Source organism: Bison bison, unplaced genomic scaffold (assembly GCF_000754665.1).
Source record: "Bison bison bison isolate TAMUID 2011002044 unplaced genomic scaffold, Bison_UMD1.0 scf7180017864495, whole genome shotgun sequence".
NCBI classification, from domain to species: Eukaryota; Metazoa; Chordata; class Mammalia; order Artiodactyla; family Bovidae; genus Bison; species Bison bison.
In genome coordinates, this window is record NW_011495054.1 from 8,098,230 (window position 1) to 8,122,171 (window position 23,942).

The following is a 23,942-nucleotide window of genomic DNA, read 5'->3' on the forward strand; positions in this document are numbered from 1 at the left end:
TGGACGTGAGTCTGGGTGAACTCCAGGAGTTGGTGATGGACAGGGAGGCCTGGCGTGCTGCGATTCATAGGGTCGCAAAGAGTCGGACATGACTGAGCGACTGATCTGATCTGATCTGATATCTGCTCTAATTGGGTTTCTCACCCTCCACCATTCCCCAGGTAATGTCAGATCACCTGACCTGCCTCCAGCACTGCCTTCAATCCTGTTAGGTTGGTTCAGTCAGAATCCTCCCCAGTTCTTTTCCTTTCTGTAATTTTGTAATTTTCCATCCATTGATCACCCCCCTATGTCTGGCCAACCTTATTGCTTGGTTGTATACGCCCACTTGCCCATGCTGTATTCGGAGTTGAGCTAGTTCTCTCCAGAGGTCTCTCTTCTCCTGTTGCAATAGTCCTGAATAAAATCTACTTTTTCCACTTCAGCTACTCTTCAGCTCTGATTTTTCTTTAACAATAGATCCAGATCTACACACATGGGGGTGGTTGAAAAGCAGAAAGTCAGCCAAGATTAACATGGTAAGGAGTGTGGATTTAGGTGCAGGACCTACCAGCATCCAGACCCCTCTTGGCCACTTACCAGCTCTGTGAACTCAGGCAAGTGGCTGGGGGTTCATTTTGCCATTTGTAAATGGGGACCATGACAGTAATACAGGACACGATTTTTGTAAAGGTTAAATGAGGTAATGCTGTAAAGTGCTTGCTGTCCTGCGTGGGCTCAGTCATATCCAGCCTGAGGACTCCATGGACTGCAGTCCGCCAGGCTTCTCTGTCCATGGGATTTTCTAGGCAAGAATACTGGAGTGGGTTGCCATTTCAGATCCCTCCAGGGCATCTTCCAGACCCAGGGATCGAATCCAAGTGTCCTCCACCTCCTGCATTGGCAGGCAGATTCTTTATCACCAGCTTCACCTGGGAATTCTGTAGAAAGAGCCTGAGCTCAATAAATATTGGTTGGATGCTGCTGCTGCTGCTGCTAAGTCGCTTCAGTGGTGTCTGACTCTGTTCGACTCCATAGATGGCAGCCCACCAGGCTCCCCCATCCCTGGGATTCTCCAGGCAAGAACACTGGAGTGGGTTGCCATTTCCTTCTCCACTGCATGAAAGTGAAAAGTGAAAGTGAAGTTGCTCAGTCATGTCTGACTCCTAGTGACCCCATGGACTGCAGCCTACCAGGCTCCTCCATCCATGGGATTTTCCAAGCAAGAGTACTGGAGTGGGGTGCCATTGCCTTCTCTGATTGGTTGGATAGATACATTCAATAGGCTTTGGGGACAATAGTCCCAGATAAGGTGGAAATCAGAAGGAGAGGTGACTTTACATCAAACCACCCAGCAAGGCAAGGGTGTTTGAATCCCAAAGAGTCCCCACCACACACACATACACACACACATACACACACACACACACACACACACACGAGTGAGACAGAGCTGGTTACTCCTCAGTGGCCTCCTGCCCTTCTGATTGGACTGAACAGAGGTCCACTGTGCATGTGCTGGCCGTTGACAGGCTGCCTGGTTGGGTAAGAGGCCGCTGCAGGTCCCTGTACCACAGGAGTCAGAAGGCTGCTGACCCCTGGAAACTGTGGGGCCTAATTCAGCATCCCTTGACCCCCTTCTCAGCAGATGTGCTGAACGCAGGCAACTCTGACCTGACCTCAACTGTGACTGCCCTTGTGGGAGCTACCGAGAGGCACCGTGATCCCTCCCAGGTCTGACCAAGGGACAGGACAAAGGGGAGCCTCTGGGCCATCAGCCATAGAAGGTTCTGCTCCTCCGTGTTAATTCAAGAGCATCCACAGCTCCTGCTGAGCGGCTGAAGAGCTCTCTGGAGCCTCTTTTCGAGTGAAAACAGTCATTTGCAAGAGCTCACGATGCAAGGAGCAGACGGAATGGCACAGTTGCACCACAGCCAGCCTTTCTCACAGCCCAGAGCCTGTGGAGCCACTTGGAGGAACAGCAGCTGCCGCGGGCTGGTGGGAGGGTCTGGGGACACGGAGGAGGGCCCATCTCCACGGCTCCCCAGAACAAGCCAGGGCTTTCACAGCAAAGGGGCAGCAAGCATGTCATGCCTGGTGCGTTTGTTTCCTACGGCGGCTATAACAAATTGCCAAAACTGGAGTGGGAGATGCTTAAACAATAGGAATTTAGGCTCTCGGAGTTCTGGAGACCAGACGTTCCAAATCAAGGAGTCAGCAGGAGGCAGGATTAGTTCCTTGTGGAGGTTCTGAGGAAGAATCCGTTCCATGCCTCTGTCCTAGCTCCTGGTGGTTGCTGGCCCTCTCTGGCATTCTTTATATGATAGAGGCAATACTCCAATCTCTGTTGCCATCTTCAAATGCATTCATTCTCTCTGTGTTTGTCTGTTTTTTCTTCTTTTTTTTTAAATTATTTATTATTATTATTTATTTTTATTTCTGGCTGTGCTGGGTCTTTGTTGCTGTACGAGTTTTTCTCTAGTTGGGGCAAACGGGGACTACTCTCCAGTTGCGGTGTGCGGGCTTCTCACTGTGGTGGCTTCTTTGTTGCTGAGCGTGGTAGGCTCTAGGCACAGGGGCTCCATAGCTGCAGCTCCTGAGATCTAGAGCACAGACTCAGATCTGTACGTGCACCATTGTGGGGCACAGGCTTAGTTGCTCCATGGCATGTGGGATCTTCCTGGATCAGGGATCAAACCCACGTCTCTTGCATTGGCAGGCAGATTCTTTACCACTGAGCCATCAGGGAAGCCCAGTTTTCTCTTCGGTCATCGAATTAGGGCCCCACTTGAATCCCATGTGGCCTCATCTTAACCAGTGACACATTTCCAAATGAGGCCCTGAGGTTCCAGGTGGAGGTGACTTTGGGGGAGGATGCTGTTGACATAGCAGGTATTGAATTTCACTCCTGCCACTTGCAGCTGTGTGATGGTAGACATGTGACTTAACCTCTCTGGTCCTCTTTCCTCATCTTTAAAAAGGAATAATGATAGGATTATTGTGACGACTGGATCTGCTGCTGCAGTAAAGCAAGCAGCTCCAGGCACAGACCCTGGAGCCGGATGACCTGCTACCTACTTGCTGTGTGACACTGAACAGGTTGCTTAAACTCTCTGGTCATCTATTCCCCTGTCCATAAGGGTGAGGAGATTGAAAGATACTATGGCCCTTCTCGCCCTCTCATAGTTCTTAAAGCTCCCCAAAGGCACTACAGGGAGTCCATGGGATCTCTTGGGATTTCCACAGCCCCCAAATTATACTTTAATCCACAAAAAATGGTACAACTCTGTGCTTTTTCTTTTTTGGGGCCGGAATTGGATTGACTCAATGTCAGAGTCCATTCATTCTCAAGACAAGAAGAATTTTTCATCAACAATTATTGCTCTAATACTTACTTTTAATTCAGTGAAAAAATTATTTAAAATCATGAAGCTTGTTCAAGAAACAAAATACAGACACAAATAAGAAGACAGACCTCTGGGTCTGGAGAGGTTTGGGCTAAACGGGGTTAGCTGACATCAACTACAACGAACAATGTTAACAGCTCTTAGCTATGAAATACTCACTTCATAGCAGGCATTTTACTCACCGTTGTCCACAACACCTCTCATTTACCCACGAAACAACCCTACGAGGCAGGGACTCTTATTAACTTTACAGGTGAGGAAACTGAGGCCCAGAGAGGGGCAGTGACTCACTCAAGGTCACACAGGTGCTCAGGGGCCAAGTGGGGGTTTGAAATCAGGTCTCTTTGACTCGAGGGCTGAAACTCTTACCCAAGCTGTTAAGTGGCCCCAGTTGACTACACGCTCTCGAGCAGAGAAGTATAATGTGAGCTGTATGTATAGCTTAAAATGTTCTAGAAACCACAATTAAAAAAGGTAAAAAGAAACAGGTGAAATTAGTTCAACCAATATGTCTAAAATATAGTCCTCTCAACATAAATATAACATAATTTATCAATGAGATATTTTATATTCCGGGTTTTGTCTTTGTTTTTTAACACTAAGACTTCAAACTCCGGCGTGCATTTCACCCGTACAGCACATCTTGGATCAGTGGCCGCCATAGCGGACGGTGAGGCTCAGGAGAGCTGAATATCTCTGGGGGTTTGCAGAGCTGGAGAAACTCTGTAGATTCATCAATTTCCAGCCAAGAAGCATCACCGCTGCAGCTCGGTGGCCTCCTCATGTGGGAGGGAAGAGAGGTGAACAGTTTGTTTCTCTGGCATCCAGACTAGTGTGGGTAACAGATGACTCATGCCATGGACCCAAGAGCTCCAGCCTCTTTGTCCGAACCCCACCCTGTGGGCAGCTCCAGGCCACCCCAAGTGTGACCTCGCTGGGAGCTGACCGAGCCCAGCTTGTTCTGGAGCCAGTCTGGGCTCCTGTGGGCCCCCGAGCCCAGCCTCAGCCCAGGAATCTGGTGGATCAGAAACAGCCCTGCAGAAACAAGTAAGACAGCTTCTGCAGGCCAACGGGACTGAGAGTCTACGCCTGGCTTTGAACCCCAGCTCAGCCACTCCTAACTGGGAGAAGTTGCCTACTGTAACACTGGTGTCATCATAGTAGCTCCTTCGTCACAGAGTTGGCAGGAGAATCAAATTGATGCAGAGAGAGTAAAGGGACAAAATAGGTGATTAAATAGTTAATCTCACTAGGGGATTGTAAGTAGAAAAAAACATGGGAGACCCCTGTAAGTTAATGATCGCTCAAAAAAGCAGGTTTGCTTAACTGCAAAGCCAAGCAGGCTTGCTGAGCGACAAAACCACAAGAAGCACGAGACATGCCCCCAAACGACAAAACGACGGCGGTGTGAGACGCACATCCTGCCCAGCGAGCTCAGTGGGTTAGGACAAGCTCTCTGCACAGATTAGCTATTGCTGAGTTGCTAAGTTGTGTCTGACTCTTGTGACCCCGTGGACTACAGCCTGCCAGTCTCTCTGTCCATTGGATTTTCCCAGGCAAGAATACTGGAGTGGGTTGCCATTTCCTCCTCCAGGGGATCTTCCCAACCCAGGGATCGATCCCATGTCTCTGGCACCTCCTGCACTGGCAGGCCGATTCTTTACCACTGTACCACCTGGGAAGCCCCTCTGCACACATAAAAAACAATAATTAGATTGCCATTGTAGGGACAAGGAAACTCACCTCCTCAACCTGGAGGAGGAACCAATGGTGGAAGCATGACGTCTACTCAAGAAAGATAAAGAAGCTCTTCTCCCCCTCCCCACTTTTCCTTTGACTACAAAACCTTAGCCCAGTAAGTTCTTGGGGCACGGCGCCCCGTCACCCACCTGCTTGTAAGCCTCACAAATGTCCTATTCTAATAAATCACTTCTTATCTATCACTTTGCCTCTCACTGAATTCTTTCTGCACCGGGACATGAAGGACTGTGGTACCAGAGTTCTTCAGAGTCCCCCAAAATGACACCCAGTGGTTTCAAAATGAGGAACTATAAAAGTCACTTTTATCTCCTATCCACTTATGTCAAACTGCATTGACTACATTACAGAGAAATGCTATTTTTCTCCCCATTGTACAGATGCAGAAACTGAGGCTCTGAAAGATGAACTACCTTGCCTAGTATCACACAACTAGCCAACGATGGATTCGATTATAGACCCTTTCTCACAAGGAGGTTGTGAGGATGCAATGAATTAGTAAAATAAATGGAAGCACTTCAAAGAGGGCTGGGTTCACGGTATGTGCTCAGTAGACTTTTTGCTCCCACCACCATCAGAACCATCACCGCCATCATCACCATCCTCACCGTCATGGTTGTCGTCATCAACATCTTGGCTGCCATCATCTCTGTCATTATCACATCACCTGTGTTATCACTGTCAGCCTCATCTTCTGCCTCCCTGGTGTGTTGTGAGCACAAAGCACAGTGTTGGGCTCAGAGCTGCCGAGCCTACCCTGATCCTGAGCAAGTTTCTTAACCAGGTTAAGCATACACATACACACACACACACCCTTACTCCTAGGACATTTTCTTTGGCCAAAGAACGCTCTACCACACAACTTTGAGAATGTCTTTAGGGAGAGAAAAGTAAGTCATCCACCGCAGGTCCTGTGGAATTTATTCTCTCTTCCTAGCACAAGAAGGCCCAAGGAGAACAGCCTCCATGTTCGGCTCCTTGGCCACCCACGGGGGAAGCTGCCAAGTGAAATAACCTCCCTCAGATCTTTGATGGGCCACTCAAACAGAAGGGTCTTGTTTGGGGCATTTTATTTATTTACTGCTAGCACTGCTGCCAACCAAGTTTATACAGAGTTGCTACAGGTCAAGGTCTGGGCAGAACCTAAGGTCTGGGCTGCCTGTCCTCTCACCCAGGGAGGTTGCCTCTTGACAGCTTTTCCATTCCTTCATCCCCGACTCCACAAAGTCCATCAGCCCACTGTCTTGCTCCCCTCCCCAGGCTGCTCATCTAATTAATTCTTCAAAGCCAGTGACACCAGGGTGATAATGAATTTATGCACAGATATTTGCATGTTAGTGGGGGGTCTTCCAGAATTTCAAGGCTCTGGGTGGGTGGGAACCGGAGAGAGTAGAAAATGGAATTTCAAAGAAGGGAAGTAATTTTTAGCAGCTCAAACTGTTGCACAAGGAAGCCTCCCACCCCCAGTTCACGCTGGCCTTGCAAACTTGACGTTGCTCTTGAGACCTGTGGATAACTTAATTGTGCAATTCTGGGCTCTCAACAGAACTAGGGGAATTCCCCAGAACACACTGAACTGGGACATTTGTTCAACATAGTCTATTGAGTATCTGACTTAAGCCAGGCACAGTTCTAGATGGTGAGGTAGAGGAGAGAATGAAATGAAACTCTGGTTCTGTGTATTTTAAACGATAGGGAGCAGAAGCTTGATTTTGCTAGCTTGATATTCTGTGTGATTTTCAGAACCATCATTCATTTAAGCTAGCGTTTACTGAGGCTGGCCATGTGTTAAATGCTTACAAAAATCGTTGCTCAGTTGCCAAGTTATACCCGACTCTGTGACCCCATGAACTGTAGCACACCAGGCTCCTCTGTCCATGGGGATTTCCAGGCAAGAATACTGGAGTGGGTCACCATTTCTTTCTCCAGGGGATCTTCCTGGATCAAGGATCAAACCTGTGTTTCCTGCATTGACCAGGTGGATTCTTTACCACTGAGTCATCAGGGAAACCTCTTGCAAAAATCACCCCAGGTAATTACCACAACAACCCCATGAGGCAGGCACTATTCACATCCTCCCCATTTGACTGATGACAAAACTGAGGTGCAGTGAGGCTGAAAAACTTGGCCCAAGCTGTTCACTGAGAAACTGCAAGAACTGCGCCTTGAACCCAGAACCCCAGGGCTACCGAAGTACATGGAGGGACTTAACAACCTAGTTTTGAAGTGAGAAATCAGGCTGTGACCTGAGAGATGGGTAGGGGTGCCTGGCGAAGAAGGTGGGCGCAGGAGGACAAGACCCCTCATGGGGGATGGGGAGACAGTAGCCTGGGGTGAGTGACCTGTTTGAAGATCTGGCCCCAGGACTCCTGCCTCCAGGCCCACGTTTCTGTTCCTTTTTATACCCTTGACCTCATGAGCCCTGCTCTCTAACCAGCTAAGCTAAACCAGGGCTCAGCAGGAGCCCAAAATAGCTATGGCTTCCAGGCAAAATTAGTGCCGAGTCAATCCTGCCCCATTCATCACTCTGACTCCAACCTTGTTATTTTCAGGCAACACGGCACTGGGAACAAGTTAGAGAGGAGAGAGGGAGAGAAGGAGACTCCTTCAATTCTGTTATATTACCAGGTTTCTAATGGAAAATCTGTTGTTTCTTGAAGAAAGTTTTTAAGACATTGGTTAATGCAACTGCAGCATCCTTTGACCCCTGCCTGCTTCCTCTGGCTTCAACACCCTGCAGAACCCACATCTCCTCTAGCCAATGTGGTCTGAGTAGGGTTAACCCCACATTCAGCTCCAAAGACGAGTCTCGACTAGACTAAGCCGATCAGCATAGCTGTCTCCCTCTCCTACCACAGTGACTGGTTCGGGAGCAGGCAGATAATCTAATTAGAGTCAACGAGACTGGCTGGGAGAGGGAGGTTCTGGTTTCTTGTGGATTGGGACAAGTAGGAGAAATGAGACTGGGCTCTTGGGGATGTCTTGTTAACGTCAGGCAGCCAAAGACCAGTTAAGGTAGAGACGCAGAGAAACTAAGATCTGATGCTTTTTGTTTCAGCCTGGATCAAACCGCACCTGAAGCAAGCGCTTACAGATTTAGATGGCTGTGAGCCAAGAGAAAAGATTCTCTTTAGGAAGTCCGTTTGAGTTATATTGTTGCCATTTTCAATCCCCCAGATGGCTCAGTGGTAGAGAATCCTCCTGCCAAGCAGGGGATGCAGGTTTGATCCTGAGGTCTGGAAGATCTGCTGGAGAAGGAAATGGCAACCCACTCCAGTATTCTTGCCTGGGAAATCCCTCGAACAGAGGAGCCTGGTGGGCTACAGTCCGTGGGGTCGCAAGGAATAGGACATGACTTAGCAACTAAACAACAACTTTCAATTTAAAAAAGTTTTACCTGTGTTAGAGCTATTGCCGGATTCTCACCCAGGTTTGTGAACATCTGTGGCCTGGGCTGTGGGAAAGCAGATATCTGGGATGGAACTGAGGTTGGACGGTGAAGGGCTTTCTGAGTCGAAGATTTGGGATGATTATGAGTCTCTGAGAGGAACAATCAGCTCTGCAGAAGTTTAAACGCAGCCCATGGGTTCCTTAAGAAAGAAGAACCACAATAATGCTTTTTGTCTATCAAATATCTGCCTGTTGTATTTTGTGCATTATCTATTCTGATCACTCTCACCACCTGAGGAGATTGGAGTGAGGACTCCCATTTATAGTAGAGCAAATTGAGACCCAAAGAGGAGAAGTTGGACACTCGAGACACACAGTGAGCGGAGAGCTGAGCTTGGAACCCAGGTGGGTCTGCCGGGGAAACCCCCGATCCCGGCACATCACCACCTCCCTAACAGCAGCCGCCCTGGGGAGAGCCTGCTTACCCTCCGTGAGACAGGGCTTCGCGTCAGTGCCTGGAAGCAGATGACACGGCGAGTGAATTTCCCCAGGACCATTCTCTCCGCTTAACCTTGGCAGGGCCCCAAGGGCTACAAACACTTCCCCGGAAAGTCTGAGGGCTTTGCTGAACCTAACAGACGACTTCGCTTAGGAGTGGAAGCTCCAGCAGAATCACAATGCAGGAATGTCCTTGTGGGGACCACCCATAAGATTCATGAGATGTCCCCATCGCCATCATACCAAGACCAGAGGCGTGGAATCGGTACCTTACAGGTACGGAGAGAGGCTCAGGCTCATAGTCCCTGGACATTAACTGTATCTGGCTGGAACTGATCAACTTTGGGTTGTTTTATTTTTAGTGTTTATAATCTTCAGCCTCTCTTTAGGGAGAGTTGTATTGATTTCAGAGGCATACAGTGGTTCAGAGGGTAAAGAATCCGCCTGCCGGTCAGTGCAGGGGACACAAGAGATTCAGGTTGGGTGGGGAAGATCCCCTGGAGGAGGAAATGGCAACCCATTCCAGTATTCTTGCCTGGAGAATCCCATGGAAAGAGGAGTCTGATGGGCCATAGTCCATGGGGTTGCAAAGTGGGACACGACTGAGCACATGGCATATATTGACTTACAGTCTCAGGTAAGTTACCTTCTTAAGTAAATAGTTTTCATTTAAAAGAAAAAAAAAAGCAATTCAATTCAAAGAAAAATTAACAAATGTGGCAAAAATCACAAAGGTGGTATGCTGATGAGTTAAGTCTGGGAGACGTCTCCCCCACCCCCTCAAATGAACCCCAAACTTTTGTCTCAGTAACTTAGCAAATGGGAGAATCCAAGAGATAAAGAAAGAGGCTGAGTGAAAAGGAGAGTGGGTCCTCTTCCCTCTCCATCCTCTCCATGTCCCTCCTGCCCCAAACCTCTGAGTCAGAAGGTTAGGTGTCCTGAGCTAGGCTGTCTCCTAATTTCTGTTACCAGCTCAGTGTGGAGCTGGAAGATGGATCTTCTGGAGAGAAAGCTGAAGTGGGCAGGGAAGGTGTTTCTAAGATGAGCTCCAGGTGGGAGGACCAGCAGGGTCTGTTAAAGCTAAGCATCCACCTCGCCCATGACCCTGCAATTCCACTCCCAGGCACAAGCCTAAAAGCAGTGAGTGTTCTGTCTACTGAGAGACTTGCACGAGAATGTTCCTAGCAGCTCTGTTCCCTATGGCCCCAAGCTGGAGAAACAACTCACGTGTCCTTCAACACGACAGTGGGTGAAAATGAAACAAAAGGAAACGAACTGCTGTGGACTGAATAAACATAGAGAGGGTGAGAAAGAGGAAGGGCTCGTGTATGATGACTCGGGCAGATGACAAGACATTGGTGCTGTGGGGAGGAGATACAGAGGACCCCGTGGGACATGACAGGCCCATTTATTCTCCCGACAGATAAGCATTATTACTGCCTTCATTGAGTGTGTGGGTGTGTGTGAGTGTCTCCATGCCAGAGATGGAAATGAAGACTCAGAAGCTAGAGCAACTTGCCCAAGATCGCTCAGCATGGAAGGGGAGCAACTGGACTCTGCTTCCAGTGCTCTCTTGACCACTCCTCAGTCTGTCCCAGACACTCTGATTGGAAACTGTTCAGGGGCTTGCTGTAGGCAGGAGGGAAGAGGCACTCTCACATCAATCTGGTTCTCATTTCACGGCTTGGAGATTCAGGTTCTTCCCTAAAGTGAAACCCTGAAGCCAAGTTAAAAGGCTGTCTTCATTTCTGCCTGTGTCTTGGCAAGTGATGCTCTGGCCTTGAACCTCCTCCTCTCTCTGCACTTGTCACCACCTACTCCCTCCGCCTCCAGGGGCAATTTAATCTCTGGGTGTCCAGTTCCCTGACACTCTCCAGGAAGGAGGTCAGTAGGGTGAATTGCAGCATTAGCATAAATTATTGACCCAGTGCCGTGGCGGCCACTGAAGGACATTGTGCGTAACGCACGCCGGGGCCCCCAGCCTCAGATCACTGGTAAGTTCAGGCTGTGCAGAGAAGGCAGAAGAAACCTACCAAGTGTAGGAGGTTGGCTGACCCCGTTCCCGCCTCAGACATCCCTCCCGCTGGCTGTCTGTGGGTCTTGGATGAGCCTCCCACAGGTGACAGGACAGTTTTCAGAGGATTTAATTTGGGCGTGATTTCCCTAACATGGTTCTCTCCTCCCCACCTCAAGCAGGTATCTGGTCTTGTTGTGACACCTGGTCTCAGGGATGCATTTGCAGGGCAGGAAATAGAAGCAGCCCACGAGTCAAAGGCTGTTCTGGTGTTTGTAGGAGGCCAGAGCGGGGCTGCAAACTCAAATGCCCACAGGGGCCAAGGAAGGGAGTTGGGGGCCACATGTAATTTAATGTAGAAACAACAACGAGAGACCCCACATGCCTCGGAGGGGGCAGCACTTGGTACCCAGCTCCAGGCCATGGCCACCTGTTTTTGTTTGTGTGCTTAGTCACTCAGCCATGTCGACTCTGCCACCTTTTAGACTGTAGCCCACCGGGCTCCTCTGTCCATGGGGTTTTCCAGGCCAGAACACTGGAGTGGGTTATCATTTCCTTCTCCAGGAGATCTTTCTGACTCAGGGACTGAATCTGCATTTGGACATTATCAATTTTCTCAGAGATACTGGACATCTAGGGGCTTCCCCAATGGCTCAATGGGTAAAGAATCCACCTGCAATGCAGAAGACACAGGAGACGTGGGTTCCATCCCTTGGTCAGGAAGATCCCCTGGAGGAGGAAATGGCGACCTGTTCCAGTATGGGTGTGTTAGTCACTCAGTCATCTCCGATTCTTTGCGACCCCATGGACCATAGCCCGCCAGGCTTCTCTGTCCATGGGATTCTCCAGGTAAGAATACTGGAGTGGGTTGCCATCCCCTTCTCCAGAGGATCTTCCTGACCCAGGGATCGAACCCTGATCTCCTTCATTGCAGGTGGATTCTTAATCGTTTGAGCTATAGGGAAGTCCAACTGTTCCAGTATTCTCACCTGAAAAATCTCATGGACAGAGAAGCCTGGTGGGCTACAGTCCATGAGGTCTTAAAGAGTCAGACACGACCGAGTGACTAAGCATGCATCGGACATCTGGATTTTTATACAAAATATTCCACTTTTTAAATCTTGGAAGCTAAAGATTTGAAAAACACAGAAAAATCAAAATTATGGAGACAGTAAAAAGGTCAGTGGTTAGCCAGGGGTTGGAGGAAGAGAGGGATGGAGCAGAGGGTTTTTCTAGGGCAGTGACATGATTCGGCCTGATTCCGTAATGGTGACTATGTGTCATTATACATTTGTCAAAAGCCGCAGGATGCACAGCACAGAGTGAACTCTGGCGTAAGCTATGGATTTTAGGGAATAATAATGTACCAGTACGGGCTCACCAGTTGTACAAATAGACCACACTAACACAAGATGTTAATTTCCAGGGGAACTGGGCAGAGGAGGGTGGGGGTGTGTTGAAAGGGTGTATAGAAACTGTTTGTACTTTCTGTTCAATCTTTCTGTAAGTTTAAAAATGCTCCCTCCCCCAGAGACTTTCCTGGGGGTTCAGTGGCTGGGACTCCACGCTCCAAGGTGCAGGGGGCCCAGGTTCCACCCCTGGTCAGGGAACTTGATCCCACCTGCCCCAGCTAAGGATCCCACATACTGCAACTAAGACCCGGCACAGCCAAATAAAAATGTTCCTCAAATAAAGCCTATTAATTAAATAAATATAGCAAGCCAGAGTGAAACATCTGGGAGCCTCGTTCAATCTTAAAACTGTTTATTAGCAAACCCGGTTGAAAGCTCATTGATGGGCCTGCAGGGGGGTCTTGGAGAGGAGGTTGGGGGAGCGGAAACAATTTTTCTGTGACAGGGAACCAGACCAGAAGTGGAAAACAGGTCCTGGCAGAGGCCCAAGGGGAGTGGGTGGACTCTTAATGCCAGAAATACCGACCTAGGCACAGATTGCTAGCCTGGCCCAGAAGCAGCATGTTTGCAGACTTGGAGGAGACAGACCAGATCGATGAATGGATTTTGATGGTGACTAGGTGGACCCAGTGATGATGAAAATTAAGTCTCCTGCAACCCAGTAGAGACTCCAAGTCTAATCTGAATTCACTCAAAGAGATATAAGAAAATGGATGCTTCCGGTGCACCTGAATTTGTGGCCTTAAATAGATTCCTTGATACCCACCACCCACAGCTGCCCGCTTCAAAGGAATTCAGCAATCTGTCGAGCCAGATTCTTAAATGTGCTGGCTCCTCAAGTAGACAGACAGGGCTGGATTGCAACCCATTCTTAGAAAGGCTCTGCTCAAATCCACCCAAAATTCATCCCCTGATCCCTCTACTACTGAGTCCAGCTTGCTGCTAAGTCGCTTCAGTCCTGTCCAACTCTGTGCAACCCCATAGACGGCAGCCCACCAGGCTTACCTGTCCCTGGGATTCTCCAGGCCAAGAACACTGGAGTGGGTTGCCATTTCCTTCTCCAGTGCATGAAAGTGAGACGTGAAAGTGAAGTTGCTCAGTCGTGTCCGACTCTAGCTACCCCATGGACTGCAGCCCACCAGGCTCCTCCGTCCATGGGATTTTCCAGGCAGGAGTACTGGAGTGGGGTGCCATTGCCTTCTCCGAGTCCAGCTTACGGGAAAACTAACATCTGGGAAGGCCATTTCACAAGTATCTTTTTAGACAGTTTTAACAGCTACCATTCATGGGTGCTGAGCTGTCCCAATTGGTTACCCTGTGAATAACGCATCGTTGAGGGGAGGAAGCATCTCTGGGACGCTGCATGACCCTTCTGAGGCTACCTGGGCGACCAGGGCACAGTCAGGTATGCACCCAGCACCTCCCACCTCCTCTTTGGGGTGCACTGAATCAACTGCCTTCATTTTCTCTCCATCTGACAGTCTATTTCCACAATGCAAAGCTGACGAACGATTTTATCTTTTGTTCACGTGGGACCGTTAAGAGTTTTGGCAAGCATTTAGGAAGCATCTTAAAAATAGTTTCAGAAATATTACATTTGAACAATATTTGAACGGCACAGATGGCTTGCTGATGCACAATGATGGGGAAGGGAGTGCTGCATCGGGGAGGGTGCTCAATGTCGATTTCAAAGAACCTAACATGCCTCCTCGTACACGGGGTCAACAACAGTTCCCTGCATCCCCTGAATGGCCCAGGAAAGGCATGTGCTTTGACTGGATCATCTACATCTTCCCCAGACAGCGAGCATGGGAGGCAGAATGGGAACAGTAAGAACAGCGGTATATGACCATCCCAAACTCCCTGACTAACCCTTCCCTCAGCAATCCTAAGTTCATTTTATATGTCTGTGAGTCTCTTTCTGTTTTGTAAATTCATTTGTATCATTTCTATTTAGACACACTACTATATTTAAAATGGATAACCAACAAGGATCTATTGCATAGCACATGGAACTCTTAATGTTATGTGGCAGCCTGGGTGGGAGGCAGGGTTTGGGGGAGAATGTATTCATGTATATGTATGGCTGAGTCCCTTCTGTTCACCTGAAACTCTCATAACATTGTTAATCAGCTAGACTTAAATACAAAATAAAAAGATAAAAAAAACACACGTTGTTGTTGCTGATATTTATGGAGCACTAACTAAGTGTGATACTTCGGCCACCTCATGAGAAGAGTTGACTCATTGGAAAAGACTCTGATGCTGGGAGGGATTGGGGGCAGGAGGAGAAGGGGACGACAGAAGATGAGATGGCTGGATGGCATCACCGACTCGATGGACATGAGTTTGGGTGAACTCTGGGAGTTGGTGATGGACAGGGAGGCCTGGTGTGCTGCAATTCATGGGGTTGCAAAGAGTCGGACACGACTGAGCGACTGAACTGAACTGAAGTAGTGTGAGGCACTGCTGCTGCTGCTAAGTCGCTTCGGTTGTGTCCGACTCTGTGCGACCCCATAGACGGCAGCCCACCAGGCTCCCCCGTCCCTGGGATTCTCCAGGCAAGAACACTGGAGTGGGTTGCCATTTCCTTCTCCAATGCATGAAAGTGAAAAGTGAAAGTGAAGTTGCTCAGTTGTGTCCGACCCTCAGCGACCCCATGGACTGCAGCCTACCAGGCTCCTCCGTCCACGGGATTTTCCAGGCAGGAGTACTGGAGTGGGGTGCCATTGCCTCTCCAACTGGGCTGTGCCTTTTGCATAGATTGTTGTTGTTGTTCAGCCACGAAGTGATGTCCAGCTCTTGTGATCCAATGAATTGCAATCCCTGGGCTCCTCTGTCCATGGGATTTCTCAGGCAAGGACAGTGGAGCGGGTTGCCATTTCCTTCTCCAGGGGATTTCCTGACCCAGGGATTGAACCCGAATCTCCTGCAACCCCTGCAGGGGCAGGTGGATTCTTTACCACTGAGACACCAGTCAAAGGTGTCTCAAAGTTTGAGACACCTTTCAAACTTATGATTCAGTTCTACTATTATCCCCAGTGTATGCATGAGAATGCTGAGGCTCAGACAGCTGAAGTACCTTGCTCAAGGTCATGTAGCTCCTCCTAAGCAGTGGCTCTAGGATTTACCCAGGTCTGTACCACTCATTTATGAGGGTCTCCAGTCCTATGAGGGGCCTTTCGGTGTGTGTTGACGTCTTGGCATTGTCTCACACATCATGCTGACTTTTCTTCTATCATTCAATTAGTCTTCAGCAACCAGATAATATACCGAGTCCTTATTCTAGGCCTGGTGAGATGGCTACAAGACCGAATAAAACAATCTCCCCACTAACAGCCATGACCTATGTGCGCATACGGTGCCCCGTGAGGTCCAGGAAGAATGAGTCATGCTGGCTCTGGGGTTGGATAGAGTCCTTTGGTGCCTCCAACTGCACCGCATACTCTAGGCATCCCTGTCAAAACTAGCCTGTCTCATCTTCCAGTGTTTGATTATTAACATACAGTGGGCTAAGAGCAAAACCACATCATGTCTGAGCAAGAGGGAACCTTAGGGGTCATCCCCATCGTACAGATTTGGAAACTGAGGCCCCAGGAAAGAATGAGTCTTGGCTAACATCACACAGCAGATCCAGAACCCACACCTAGGTCTCTTCACTCCCCTCTCAGCCTTCTTTTCAGAACATCACTGCGATGGTTGATTTTATGTGTCCACTTGACGGTGCCTGGGTGCCCACACATTTGGTCAAACATGACTCTGGGTGTACCTGAAAGGGTGTCTCTGGATGAGATTAACATATGAATCCATAGCTGAGGAAAGCAGGTTGCGCTCCCCAATACATGTGGCCCTCATTCTTGGGCATGGCAACGGGAAGATATTTTCCTTCTGAGAAGCTTTCTAGAACCATTTTGTCGTGGGCAGAATGAAGACCCCCTCCCCCAAAGATGCCCATGTTCTGATCCCTAAAACCATTGACTCTGTTACCTTACAGGCAAAAGGGACTGTGCAGATACGATTAAGTTAAAGGTCTGGGGATGGGGAGATTACCTGGGGTTATCCAGTGGGCACAACATTATCACAAGGGTCCTTAGAAGAGGGAGGTGGGAGGGTCAGCGTCAGAGAAGGAGATACGACATGAGAAGGTGGCCTAAGGGAGAAGTCACTCTCTGCCTGAGTGTCTTCCAGCTAGGACACCATGTCTGTCTTCTGCCTTCAGCCTCAGACTGGACCTTATACCATCAGCTCTCCTGGGTGTCCAGCTCTTTAACTGCAGACCTTGAGATTCAAAGCTTCTGAAATTAAGTCGATCCCTTATAACACGTCTGTCTCTCTCTTCGGTTCTGTTTCTCTGGAGAACCTTGACTAATGCAGGCAGCAGGCTGGGAATGGGGGCAAATTTGCCATCTAGGAAGCCTAGTCGCCTTTCCCTGTGGCAATCCGGAATTCTCTGCCGTGGGGTGTTCACATGCTCATAGTATTCCACGAGGCACTCGTAGGTGCTTCACACATCAACCTCCCCTAAAATGTCAATAGTTACGTAATTATTTAAATGGGAATACTTAGAAAATTTATAAGTGAACATCGAACCTTGATTGTACATATATTATCACTTAGGATGAAGCTGAATAAAATAGTGAGTTGATAGAAGAGCCACTTTAAGAGGAACATGCAGCTCTGGGGAGTTCTCTGAAGGTAGATCAAGAAATGCTGGAGTTTGGGGAGATCATTCCTCTAAAAAAGATACGTTAATGGAGGGGATTTTGAATTCCTGGGCATGGGGGTGGGAACACACCTCCCCTCTGAGAAGCTTCCTAGAACCCTTTTGTCGTGGGCACAGTGAAGACCCCCCCAAAAGATGACCATGTCCTAATCGCCGGAACCTATGACTCTTACTCTACATGCAAAAGAAACCTGGCAGTTAAGGGTCATGAGATGGGGATTATCCAGTGGGCACAACACCATCACATGCGTCTTTAGTAGAGGGAGGCAAGAGGTGAGAGGTCAAACCGGGAAATGCAACATCGGAAGTTGAGACCAGAGTGATATGGTTGCTGACTTTGACAACAGAAAGGGGTCATGAGCCAAGGAATGTGGGCAACCTCTAGAAGCTGGAAAAGGCAAGGAAACAATTTCTTCTAGCGCCCCCAGAAGGAACACAGCCCTGCCCCTATCTTGATTTTATCCTAAGGAGACCCATTTTGGACATCTGAGCTTCAGAACTACAAGAGAATAAATGTGTGTTGTTTTAAGCCATTGAGTTGATGTTGTTACAGCAGCAACAGGAAGCACACACACCCTTTATCATCTCTAAGGGGCCGATCACATACTCTGAGGACACACAGAGGGACTCTCCACTCTCCCTTCCAGCGCCCCTGCCTTCCCTCCTGCGAAAACAGTGAGAATACCTTCAGCCTGTCGCTCCAACTGTGTGTTAGCATCACCTGTTAGCTGGCTAAGGAAAACCTTCCAGAATCCAGGAGGGTGGTGGCATCACCTGTCATTCATTTGCCCCCACGTCGACTCCTCCCCTTCTCCACCCCGCACTCTGCCTTAGTTAGGGTGGTCTTCATGAACCACACCCACAGGCTGTCTGACTTCCACTTGAGTTAGGCCAATGTGAGGGCAGGCGAGGAGAAAGTAGGTATAAAATGGGCAGGGCATTCCTTCCCCCAGTCCCTCTCTCTCTGTGGAGTCACCAGGGTCGGCTGAGCCCCTCCACCAAAGACCCGATCCCTCTCCACACGCTTTGCTCTGGGCTTCTGCCACCTCTCTTGCGCTTTGCCTTTTCAGGACTAGAGGTGGTAACAGCTCCCCTCGGGCACTAACCCTGGAGTGCGGCACCATCCGCTGTGATTCCCCCACTTTGCACACCGTCCGCCTTCATAGACTCTCGTCTGCTGCCCAATCTGAGTGAGTCATCACTTTCTCCAGGCTCCTACTGATACCATAGATGTTTCAAACACAATACAGACAAGGGAAGCCACTTGTCCAGGGTCAAGAACCAGGCAGCGGGAGAGACAGCCCAGGTCTGTCCAAAACCCCTGGCTAGAGGGTGGTGCCAGGGCAGCCCGTGGGCTGTGGGCTGCAGAGAGCCAGGGGACAGGCTGTTCTTGTTCATTTTCCAATTTGAGTTCACGGCCAACCGTTAGTGATTTGGTGCTTTGGAATGCAAACCCAGAGGTCCTGCTTCTGAAAGATAAACCAGCATTGCTGCTTCTAAGTGTGTGTTATGTCACCCTTGCAATGGCCTCAATGAGGTAAGTACTAGCACTGACTCAGTTTCCTATATGGGTAAACTGAGGCATGAAGATTAAAACCACTGGTCCAAGGTGACTCAGCTAAGCAAGCTGAAGAGCTGGGAGCTGAACCCAGCTCAGTGATCAACCATGACAAACTGAGTCCCATGGGGCCTGCGTCAGGTCACCTGCCTGGCCCCCAAGGACATCTGAGCTTGCCACTCCTTCCCTGGGCTCTTTCATGTTTCCAGGGCAGGAACATCCAGCCCTCCCCTCAGCCTCCTGGGTGGGCTTGGTTCATTCCTGGGAGTCCCACCTTCATCCCCAGCAGACTTGGCCACCAAGAGGGGGAATTTGTCATCATCCCAAATGCAGCTCACTTTAAAAAATCTCTGCTCACGGCTATCTCGATTACCCATCACCGATGCCACCCGACCCAGTATTTCTCCAGCCTCGTGGATTTCTGAGGGCATCTGGCACCTGGCTGGAGCCTGTGGTTCCCATCCCTGTGCCCATGAACACACAGAGCCCTTGTTCTCCTGGCCCTTGCCCTTCCCAGCACAGGTTGGACCCTTGCCTCGCTTGTCTGAACAGAGCCTCTAACTTGGTCCTGCCTTGGGCGCCGTCCCCTGTCAGCCCGCCAGTGGAGAAAACAAGCCATGCAGAGGCACTTTCAAAAAAAAAAAAAACACAACTCAGAAATCAGAGCTGGCCAGGCGTCCTTCTCCCACTGCGTCACCTTCGGAATGGGCAGTCTTGCTGGGTTTTGTTTTCCCTCTTACTCTCCCTGCAATTAATGCCTCTGTGCATCCCGGAGGAGGAGGGTCTGGCTAAATGCTGTTATTGTGAGGGTAACTGAGGCTCCCCAGACACCCTGAGACGGGTCCAGGAGGGCGGAAAGGGGATCGATGGCCCGCTTATCGCAGAGCAGCCGTCCCGCTGTCTGGTGTCCCATGGTGGGCAGGGGAGGGTGCGGAGAGAGTAAGGAGAGCTGTTGCAAAGAAGGGATCAGACCTTGGTGGTGGTGGTGGTGGGAGCAGGGAGGGGGGAAGGAATTTCTAGAAAAAAAAGATGAGATGTGTTATCTGGCCAAATAAAGTAATTAATTGGCCATTAGCCTCTGGAGTAGGTTTTCATCTCCCAACCTCTCAGAGATTAGAGAGGGAACCGAATTAACCCCAGGGAGCACCTCGGTGGAGTCCCTGGCCAGCATGGTCACTAAATATTTATGTGGCGTCTTTGTGTGCAAGGTATTCTGGACCCCCATTCCTTGGGGGGAGGGTGGAGGCAGCCACAAAGAAGGGGGCCTGGGCAGAGTGAGCCCTAGGTTCTAATCTTGACTTTGATTCTAACTGGTGATGTCTCCTGGCAAGTCCCTTCCCTGCTCCGGGTATCAGTTTCCCCAGATATAAACTGAGAGGGCGTGTCCAGGCGATCCTGGCTCATCCACCTCTGGCCAAGCAACTTGAGAATTTCTCCAAAGATGCTGAAGCTGGACGACAGTGGGATAGCCCAAAAGTATGAGTGTACTGAATACACTGAACTGTACACTTAGAAGTGGTTAAGACGGCAAATCTTATGTGTATTCTACTGCGATTTAAAAATTGGGAGGAAAGGGTAAAAAATTTTTAAAGAATGGATTTACTATCTATTGCATGGATAACACTATACAAAGAAGGCGGTGAATACGGCAGTGCCTGCCTTACAAGGGGCCATTTTACCTCAAGGAAGAGAGGCTTTTGGTTTTCTTTTGTGGTTGCCATTTTAAAATAAATTCCAAGAGTCTGTAAACTGTATCCAAAGGGTCAAATGCCAGATTCGGCTGCCTGTGTTTATAAATAATGCACAGAAAGTTTTGTTGGAATAAGAAGGAAGAAGGAAGGAGGAAGAAAGAAGGAAGAAAAAGACAGAGGAAGGGAGGGACAGAGGGGCAGAGGGAGGGAGGAAGGAAAAGGAAAAACTCTCTACTGCAATAAGCATGGCATGCACTATTACATATCTTGTGTATATATATATCTCCTTCCCTCTACTTGGATAACAGAACCCCTATCTTTGGAAGGAGGCAGCGATTTGCCAATTCCCAAGGAATGTGTTATGATTGATCTAAACCAGTGGTCTTAACTAGAGGCAATTTTGTCCCCTAGGGGGCACGTGGCAATGCCCGGAGACATTTTTGGTTGTCACAATTGAAGGGGGTGGTGTTCCTGGCATTGGACGCTGCTCAACATCCTACCAGGCACACAAGACAGCCCCCTACAACCGGGAGTTATCCAGCCCCAAACGCTCCTGCTGCAGATGGGATGTCAGTAGCTAGACCAGTAAACCAATCAGCAGGACCTCAGCTGAGCAAGAATCCTAGGAGACAGCATGTGATACGGTGAGGAACAGTCTGAGGAGCCTTGAAGCGTGACCACGCTGGGCCCCCACAGCAGAGGCTGAGCCCTGGGGACAGGGTGGGGAGGAGAGGCAGCCACTGAGGGGCCAGGAGCCCCATCTCGGGAGACAAACTCAGGTCAGAGGAGGGTTTATGAGGCAAGGACCCAGGGCCAGACCAGTGGCTGCAGAGGGAGGCTGGTCCACGGCTCCAACAGGCTCTTCTTTTTTAAGAGCCTCTCACGGAGGTCTGCCCAGCGTGTCTGCTCAACCTGGCCACGGCAAGCCACAACAGGCTTCGGGCCTGACCTCTGAGAGGGGGCTGTCTGTGTTGCTTCTGGATCCAGGGTCAGGACAGGATGAGCAGAGAGCCTGCCAAAGGGAAGGCCAAAGAGAGGACCGGGATCCACTCCCAAGCATGCACTATGGCATCCGAGTCCGCCCATCTGTCTCTGCAGTACCTCCTCTCTCTGCTGCTTCTGAACTGCAGCTGGACAAATGCACGATGCACCTCTGCAACACGCCATCTCCCCGAGCTGAGCTCCCCCTGACCCACAAATATTCTCCACCCTCTTCCTTTGCTCGGTTAATTCCCACCCATCCTTCTCATCCCCGTCTCCACATCTCTTCCTTGGAGACCCCGTGAAATAAGTTGAGTCTCCTTCCTGTAGGTTCCTACAATGTGCCAGTCTTTCCCCTTGGATAAGCTCATGACACATCCCTGAAATTATTTATTTAAAATCTATCCAATCGGAGGGGAAGGAGAGCAGAGTGGTTAAGAGCAACAGCCTTCTGCATCAGACAGAGGCACTGGGGCCAGGGAGATGAGGTTAAGCAGGAAGAGGCTAGGGGGCTTTGTGAAATGTACAGAATCTCCTTGCAGGGCACTTCGAAATGCAGCCTTGAAAATTAACATGTCAGTGGGAATCCTTTGATCATTTCTCCTTTGCAGACTAGAGGGAAAGGAAAAGCACTTTGGGGTGAAGCCATTACTAAGAGGGGAAGGGGAGGCAGCCTCAGATTCCCAGGCAGATAGCTCTGTTCCATTCCTGGCTGTGTGGCTCTGGGCAACTCACTCCACCTCTCTGATCCTCACAGTCTCCACTTGTAAAAACGGGATGACAGTAGTAATCTCATGATGTTGTCAGAGGCTTTAACGAGGCGATCTATCCAAAGCCCAGAGCCTGGCATGTAACAACCGCTCAATAAACAGTTGTTATTATATGACGGTATCTGACACCTGAAAAGACCCTGAACTTGGTTTCTACAGATCTGGGTTCAAGCTTGATTCCTAAAGATCTGGGTTCAAGCTTGATTCCACCACTCATTTCCTACTTTTTTTTTTTTTTTTCCTCCTCACATCACTTAACCTCTCTGACCCCTCCTCTGTCATATGATGAATGGAACATGAGTCCCAGAAAGGATAATGAAGAGGGCTGGAATCACCACCATAATAAATACAAAGGTAGCTCTATTTATTGATCTAGTCACTTTACCATCTCCCAAGCCCTTCACAGTTTTCCAAGCCCATCCCCGACCCTATCATCTCACGCTCATTCATTCAACAAACATTCAGTGAGCACCACTATGAGTGAGCCAGGCTTCACATTCTGGGCGCTGGGGAAACACGGTTAAGGGCACAAAAATCTCAGTCCTCACGGAACGTAAATTCTTGTGCGATAGGTCTTGACTCGGGGGCGATGTTGCCCCCTTGCCCTGCCAGGGACGTTGGTCAAAGTCTGGAGAGGTTTTTTTTTAGGTTGTCACCTCCCAGGAAGGGGGGTACTACTGGCATCCAGTGGGTGCAGAGGCCAGGGATGCTGCTGAAACATCCCAGGATGCCCAGGACAGCTCCCAACAACAAACAATCACGTGGTCCAAAATGTCAATAGCTTCGAGGCTGAGGACACCTTGTTCTTGAGGGAAGAAGCAGAGAGTAAACAAAATCAACGTGCCAATCACATGGTAGACTAGAAGATGATAAGAGCCGTGGAGGAAAAGGGCATGGGATGCCAGGAACGGGGTGGCCATGGCCAGGAGGGGCTGGATTTACTCAGAGTCACTTGTGGGGCAGCCGATAAAGCATGGGAGTCAAAGATGCCTCTGAGGCTCTTGGCCTGAGCATGTGGAAGCTTCAGTGAAGAGCCCTGCCCAACAGCCTCTTTCCAGCCATTCTCAACCCTTTCCCACCCCTACCTCCACTGTCAATTCCTCCTTCATGCTTTACACAGCAGCGCAGCCAATCTTTAGGTAGAAATTTGGAGCTTTCACTTCCCTTCTCCCTTCCCTTCCCACCCAGGTTTCCCAAATGCCAGGTGATTGCCCCCCCAACTCAAAAGGTCATCCATGACCTACCCCTCCCTTGGTCCTCTCCCCAACCCTACTCTTCTCTACCACCAGCCACAGTTCACCTGATTCACCTCTGAAAACAAGCCTCTAGCTCTCTTTCCCATCAGGAATACTGTCTTTCTCCCTCACCCACTCTCCAGCTCTGCCTGGCCCTACTCCTCTCGAAGGGTTTGGTTCAGATGCCACCTCCTGCAGGAAGCCTTCCTGGAAACCCTCTACTGGGATGAGAGATCTCCTTTGGAGCCCACGCCTCCTGATGCACTGGTTTGTAATTGCCTACCTCCTCCACTGGACTGAGAGCTCTACGAGGTTGGTCATCAGAAGCATCCTGCTCACATGGGCCAACCGTCCAGGTTTGCGGGGGACTGAGGGGCTCCTGGGACACTTAGACGTTAAGTGCTTAAACTGGGAAAATCCCTGGCAAACCAAAACCAGCTACTCACTCTCATCATATCCCTGATGCTTAGCAGAGTCCAGAAAAAGGTAAGCACAATCCATGTTTATTGAATGAATGGTAAGTAGG

At 49.5% G+C, this 23,942-nt stretch overlaps 1 protein-coding gene across 5 annotated transcripts in view; it reads right to left on the reverse strand.

Moving 5' to 3' along the window:
• The window catches only part of WSCD2 (WSC domain containing 2), a 115,836-nt gene that overhangs the window by 76,119 nt on the left and 15,775 nt on the right, over positions 1-23,942 (reverse strand). Inside the window, exons 1-2 of one of the 5 annotated variants that reach the window (XM_010828692.1) lie at positions 9,020-9,505; positions 8,542-8,734 (exon numbers count right to left, since the gene is read on the reverse strand). The exons of 3 other annotated variants lie outside the window; for them this stretch is intronic. The gene's annotated coding sequence lies outside the window, so the exon portion shown is untranslated. Of the gene's footprint in view, positions 1-8,541; positions 8,735-9,019; positions 9,506-23,942 lie in introns of those variants that run through there. One more of the 5 variants, XM_010828691.1, reaches the window with a different exon arrangement.